General features: G+C 40.9%; 1 pseudogene; it reads right to left on the reverse strand.

Annotated features, from left to right (window-relative positions):
* Positions 1 to 1,418: 1,418 nt before the first annotated feature.
* On the reverse strand, positions 1,419 to 1,519 carry LOC149991124 (U6 spliceosomal RNA; annotated as a pseudogene).
* Positions 1,520 to 6,998: the final 5,479 nt, after the last annotated feature.

Below are 6,998 nucleotides of genomic sequence, written 5' to 3' on the forward strand. Positions count from 1 at the left end.
CAAGTGCTAGAAACAGCCTAAGTGCCCATTTGTAGATGAGTGGATTAAAAAACTGTAGTACATTTACACAATGGAATACTATGCATCAGAAAGAAAGAACTCCTACCATTTGCGACAACATGGATGAAATTAGAGAGAATTATTTTTAGATAAATAATCCAGGCTACAAAAGAGAAATACCATATTATAACACCTAGTACAGGAAACTAATGAACAGCACAAGCAAATGAGCAAAATTGAATCAGAGGCATGTAAACAAGGAACAGAGTAACAGTTACTAGGGGGGAGGTGGGGAGGGAGAGAAGTGGGTTAGTAGGGGAATGGTTTAGTCAAGGAGCTAGTATAAATAACCCATGGATATGGATAACAGTGTGGGAATTGACTGTGGGAGAAGGGGTGAGCTGGGTGGGTGGAGAGCAAAGGGGGAAAAAGTGGGACAACTCTAATAGAAAAATAATAAAAATAAATTTAAAAAAAAAAATGGATCCAAAGCACACCTGGTGGGAGAAAATGAGCGGGAAAGAGAAAAAAATAAACTTTGTAATTTGGTAAAGGTAAATATCTTCTCAAACATTATATTTTTTCCAATCACTTGTACTGGAATGTAGAACACATTTTAATTTTAAAATATTCATTAAATTGAACAACTGAAATGTATTATAAGCCAGTGATCTGAATCATAAGTAACAAAGTTCACTTTTGTCTAAATAAAATTATTTCTATTAAGAGATAATAAAAATAAAAATATGTTTGTTATATGTTCAATATCTTTAGAGTGGCCTAAATACTGGACTTATATAGTGTATAATGAATAAAATTGCCCTTAATCACACTGCAGAGTTCGTTGAGTGGAAACATTACTGCTGGTACAAAAGGGGCCACACAGCATTCATTATATGTACCACTGATGAAAGCACTGGAATTTTGCTCTCAGGAGCATTCACTGCCTCTAGCCCTCTAGAGACTGGGCATAGCTGCAATCACTGCTTTTACCCCTGCCAAAATGAATTTTACCATGTTTCTTTGGGAGAATCACTTGATTTAAAAAGGTTTAAGTTATGTGCCCAATTCCTAGCTACACAGGCTGAGAGAGCAAGTACTGTACCTTGACTTTGCTGTTTCTATAAGAGGTAAGTTAGCTTTGCCTGCCTATAGTGGAGGATTCCCTAAACATAGGAAGGCAAGCTTAGATCCTGAGTAACCAAAACATAATTTCCAAATGCCATGGTTTACTCCTTCAGCTACCTAACATGAGCATGCAGCGTTCTTCCCAAACCTTATTTTGTCTAACATTGCATAGTTCTTACTTTACGCTTGGTATTTTTCTAAGCATTTCACATATAGTCACTTAATACTCACTAAAGTTTATGATGTAAGTAATATATTCTTTCTATTTTACTTTTTTTTCTTTGTTTTTAAAAAATATGGACTTTCACAAATGCATCATCTTTCTTCAGGAGTCATTTTAATCTTCTCTGTATTGTTCCAATTTTAGTGTATATGCTGCCGAAGTGAGCACTATATGCTTCCTATTTTACCAGTGAGAAAACTGAGGCACAGAAAGATGGAATAACTTTCTCAAGGTCCCAAACCCCTGCATTACACCACATTCTTATGTGATACAATGCAGTTCCTTATGCAATGAAAACTGCACTATCTCTACAGAAGGTATACAATGGACTAAAATGTTTATGTCCCCCCCCCAAATTCATATGTTGAAATTCTAACTCTCAGGATGATATTAGAAGATGGGGCCATTAGAAAATGATTAAGACATGAGGGCAGAACCCTCATAAAAGAGGCTCAAGAAAGCTCCCTGTCCTTGTCCACCATGTGAGGACACAATGAGAAGACATCCATCATGAGAAATCTGGCTCTTACAAGACACCAAATTTGCTATCTAAGGGCTTCCAGCCTCCAGAACTATAATCAATAAATTTTTGCAGTTTACAAGCCACCCAGTTTAATGATAATTTGTTATAGCAGTTCAAATTAATTAATACAAGGTATCAACCAAAAGTTCTTATCATTTATTTTATCCAGCTCTAAATGCATAATGTCTTTGTAATGGCTTTTGTTGTTTCTTTTGTATCATAGCCCCGTCTCAATTTTCTAACTGGTAAATTTAGTAATCAAGACACCCCATCATTTTAATGATTACTAACACACCTAAAAATACTGGGGAATGCAGAAGAAAATTAGTTAAAATGTACAAATGTATATAACACAGTGAGGAAAATAATATGGATTGATGCTCTAGTCCTGTTTTCTACATCTAATCACAAGGCCACAGTGAGTATTAAATATTTCTTTCTTCTATTTCCATTCATCTTTTTTTTTCTCAGCCAGCACTTGAACTTTCTAGCGCTCTGAAGTCAGATGAAAGATCTAAACCTACTGGTTTTGCTTGATTAGGGTTGCTATTTTTCTGTTACCACTGGTCACTAGACATTAAGTGTACCCCCAGGGATTCTAATTCTCTCTACTTCAGCTGTGTAAAAGCAACCTTAATTAAGTTAATAATGCAATGCCATTTTTTGGCCTGTTCATCTAATATAAATAAGGGACCTGAAATTGTCAGTTAATATTTCACTTTTCAATTCAGTGTGACCATTATTGTACCCCGTAGAGGAAACTTTCCTTTTTGAGTGTTAAGCTCTTTCAATCAGCAAAACCTAAAGTTGCTATATAAGTGATTATAAATTGGTGAAATAAAGAGAAAATAGTACCATTTCCACTTTCTCTAGATCTATGGAATATGACTTTGAGAGAAGCTGTATCATACATTGATAAAATATTTCTCTTTTTTTGCAATAATTTTTAATATGTTTTATTGATTACGCTGTTACACTTGTCCCAATTTTCCTTCCCTCTGCTCCCTTTCCCTCAGTGGCCCCACTCCCTCCAGTTGTCCGCCCCTTTTAGTCCATGTCCATTGGTTGTGCATATAGCTCTTCTCAACCTCTTCCTGTCTATTCCATTCCCTCCTACTATGCTTCTTAATTCCTATACCATCTCCTCCCTCTCCCTCTTCCCCCTCCCTGCTGACCTCCCCGCAGTATGTTTCCCATACCTATAGTTCTTTTTCCACTCTTGTTGCCTATTTAGTTTGCCTTTGTTTTGATTCCCTAGCTTCTGTTGTTGGTTGTTGTGATGCAGTTTTCATTTTAATGTTCATAGTTTTGATCCTCCTTCCTCTAAACCAGTCCCTTTAACATCTCATATAACAGTGGTTTGGATCTAATGAACTCCTTCAGTTTTATTTTGTCCTGGAAGCACTTTCTCTGCCTTTCTATTCTGAATGACAGCTTCACTGGATAGAGTATTCACGGTTGTAGGGTTTTTTTATTTTCATTACTTTGAATATTTCTTGCCAGTCCCTTCTTGCCTGCAGGGTCTTCCTGGAGAAGTCAGCTGATAGTCTAATTGGGACTCCTTTGTACATGATTCTTTTCTTCTTTCTTGCTGCTTTTAAGATTCTCTTTTTATCTTTAATTTTTGACATTTTGATGATAATGTGTCTTGGAGTGGTTCTCCCTGAGTCCAGTTTTTCTGGAACTCTCTGTGCTTCTTGGACCTGTAAGTCTATTTCCTTCCTCAAGTTTGGGAAGTTCTGCTTCATTATTTTTTTCACATAATTTTTCAATTTTTAGTATTTCTTCTTCAGCCTCTCGCAATCCTATAATCTGAATGTTCTATCTCTTATAGCTGCCCCAGAGGTTTATGATTCTCTCCTCACTTTCCTTACTTTTTGTTCCCTCTTTCTGCACTGGTTGACTGTTTGTTCCTTCTCTATGTTCCAGTTTGTTGATTTGATCTCTGGATTTTATTTCCTCACCACTTGTCTTGTATGTGTTTTTATTCTTTTCAGTATGAGTGGCTTTCTTTCCTTTCCTGTCCTGTTCCAAATCTTTTGTTAATTCTGTAAGCCACCTTATAACAATAGCTCTGAACTGAGCCTCTGAAAGGTTCTTATTTGTTCGTCTGTCAGATTCTTCATCTGTTGCCTGGTGAGCTGTGTCACTAGGATTTCAATCGTTGTCTCCTTCATTTTGACAGATTTGTGTTTTGCTCTGCTTCCTGGGAAGGTTGTGGGGGGCGGAGCTCCATGTACTCATCATTATCTGGTGGCCAGAAGTGATCCCAACCGTTTTCTCCACGCTGCGGTGCTTTGTGTGGGAGTGGGGGTCCAAGATGGATTCCTGCCATTATTTTCTGTTGGGAGACCAGGATCCATCGTCCTGCCCTCTGGGCCTCACCGTCTGATGCAATGGGGGGGCTGCCTTTCTCCGCGTTGGGGTCACAAACAATCGGGGCTGAACGGCAGCCAGGATTGCTCCCCCTGCCACCCTCCCCGCTGCTACTGCAAACAGCACCGTGTTCCTGTTCTGATTTCTCCCCTCCTACCCATCCAGGTGAGCACCGCTGGTTTATACCTTTATACGTTGGGCTTCCATGTAGTTTTATTTTCTGGAATTTCTGGTTATCTTTTGTCTTGAGGTAGTTGTATTCCTTTCTAGTTGTAGAGGAAGACTGAGCGTGTCCATCTAAGCCTCCATCTTGGCCAGAAGTTGATCAAATATTTCTATGCATCCCATAAAAGTGTACCTGAACCTCACATGATCAACTCTCAGCTGGCACAGTGACTGAGACAAAATCTGCTTTAGTGTGAAAAGACCAGTGAATCACATGGGGATCAGCCAATTTATTGTCTTGCTACTTTTGCTAAAAGGTGAGCTCTTTGGTTGAAGGAATAGTATGTGGGATACTTTGTTTATATGGCATAAAATATATGGATGAGGGTACTAGCAGAAGTATGTTGGGCAAAGAAAGTATACCACAACATTGTATTCCAGCAAGAAAAATTGAAAACTACTGTAAGTACCTGTTACTAGGTAGCTGACTGTATTGGGGCTCAGGAACAGTTGCTATGGTAGGTTAATGGGCAACTCAGTAGGCCAATCCTGATGAGAGAAATTTTATATTATTCCTGCCACCACAGCTGTCACTGTATAATAACCCATTGAGAAAGGACTAGGTAGACTGGGAAAATAACCCAGACACAAGAAACAATTAAATCAATTTGAATATCAATATTTTATGGAAATTATCCAACCTGAATGAGAAAATAAAACATATACTTGTTTAGCACAGTGTCTTTATTTGTCCATTCAAACATGTATTGCATGCCTGCTGTATGACAGGCATTTACTAGAAGATAGAAATAGAACAATAAAAATTTCTGGAGAGGGAAGATGGTGGACAAGTGAGGGGAGGCTGTGTTCTTAGGCTCCTGAGACTCGTCGGTAGTTTGGACTAATTGCAGACAGAACATCTCAGTGAACAGCTGGACACTGGCGGGAGTCAAGCCTTGGCACTGCTGGATTAGAGAAAAACCATCTGGGAACAACCTGTTTAGTGAGGATAGCAGAAGAAAAAGGGATGAAACAAGATTCCTGACTGGGGTGGCTGCGTGAGCTGTGGCTGGAAGGACACAAAGGCTTTTTGGCGACCACAGGTTTCCTCAGAGGGGAGTCAGGACGAAAGCGGATCTCTGCCCACTGGCAGAGACAGGACTCGACCAGGTGGCATTGACACTGGAAGATGGGAGACAGCGTGCTGTTGTGCAAGTGAAAACATAATTTTTCCTTTGTATTTTTCTCTTGTGAACTGTGGAGAGGGGGAGAAATTTTGGGGCTGATAGGACATTCTTGAGGAGTGCAGGCGCAGAAGTGCGCTCACCCACTCCCCAACCCTCCTCTTGGGTCATGCGGGCACACATAGGGAAGTGCCCTCAGTCACTGGCCCAGGTGCGCAGAGCTGCACATCCAGGTGCCCCTCAGACACACCCCAACGGACATAAGATCAGTGTCCCAACTGGTGCAGAGAGGGCCCATGGAACACACAGAAGACTGTGCGCAGTCGCCCCTGGCCAGCTCCAGTGGGCTCCAGGCCAGAGTGCCAGGCCAGAGCGCAGAGCACTTGCTCAGGCTCTGCTCAGGCCTGCCCAGGCAGGCGCAAGAAGTGTGGGGGGCTGCAGCGTTGGAAGAGAGGGCAGCAGCAATTCACAGACACTCACTTCAAGTGAGCATAAGTGTTCGGGGCCCCGCCCTAAGAGGCGAGAGACCAACTCCGAGAACGTGGCGCTGCAGGCCTGAGGCTAGCTCCCCGGCCACTTTGAGCGCACATGGGTGTGCACATGTGCGCGAGCGCAAAAGAACCCGCAAATCACTCACTTCCACTGTGCATGAGTGTCCGGGGCCCAGCCCTAGGAGGCCAGAGACCAACTCCCGGGGAGTGGCTTGGCAGGCCTGAAGGGGGCTCTCAGGTGCCTCACGCGCAGGGGCACCACAGCTAGTGCCGGCCACCGCACGCACACCACTGCTGCAAGGATTAGGAACCTCTGACCCACCACATTAGACCAGCTGAGGATGCAGAAAAAGAAGATGACACACAAAGGTTGAACTGAATAAAAACAGTCCTTGTTTTTTTTTTTCCTGAAAGAGGAAAAAAATAATTACATCTCTAATTTGTTTCATACAATCTCTCCTTCTCATCCTTCTTCTTTAATTGTTGTTTATTGGTTTGTGGGTCTAGTTTAGCCTCCCTTTCACTCTAAATAAATAGAATATAACTACTATATAAATCCAATACTATACAATTCCACTCTCCTACTATATTCTGCACTCTTTCCTTGTTTCTTCTATAGTTATTAATATACAATGTAAATATTACCTACTGTCTTGCACAGTCTCAACTATTATTAATCTATTATCTCCTCTCTCAAAAAAAATAATATCTTTTCTCCCTAAAAACAACTCTTATCTATACTTCCTATAGTATAAAAGCTCTAATCTCTCTACATTTATATTAATACTGCTCGTTGGCTGACGATTGTGGGATAGAGGGTGGGGGATATGTTTGAGGGTGAAGGTCTCCTGCCTGGGCTTTGTGTTTCTGTTTTTCACAGCATCTCCACAAAAGAACTCAAAACAAAC

This window comes from Furipterus horrens, unplaced genomic scaffold, assembly GCF_987537825.1.
Source record: "Furipterus horrens unplaced genomic scaffold, mFurHor1.1.pri manual_scaffold_17, whole genome shotgun sequence".
Lineage (NCBI taxonomy): Eukaryota > Metazoa > Chordata > Mammalia > Chiroptera > Furipteridae > Furipterus > Furipterus horrens.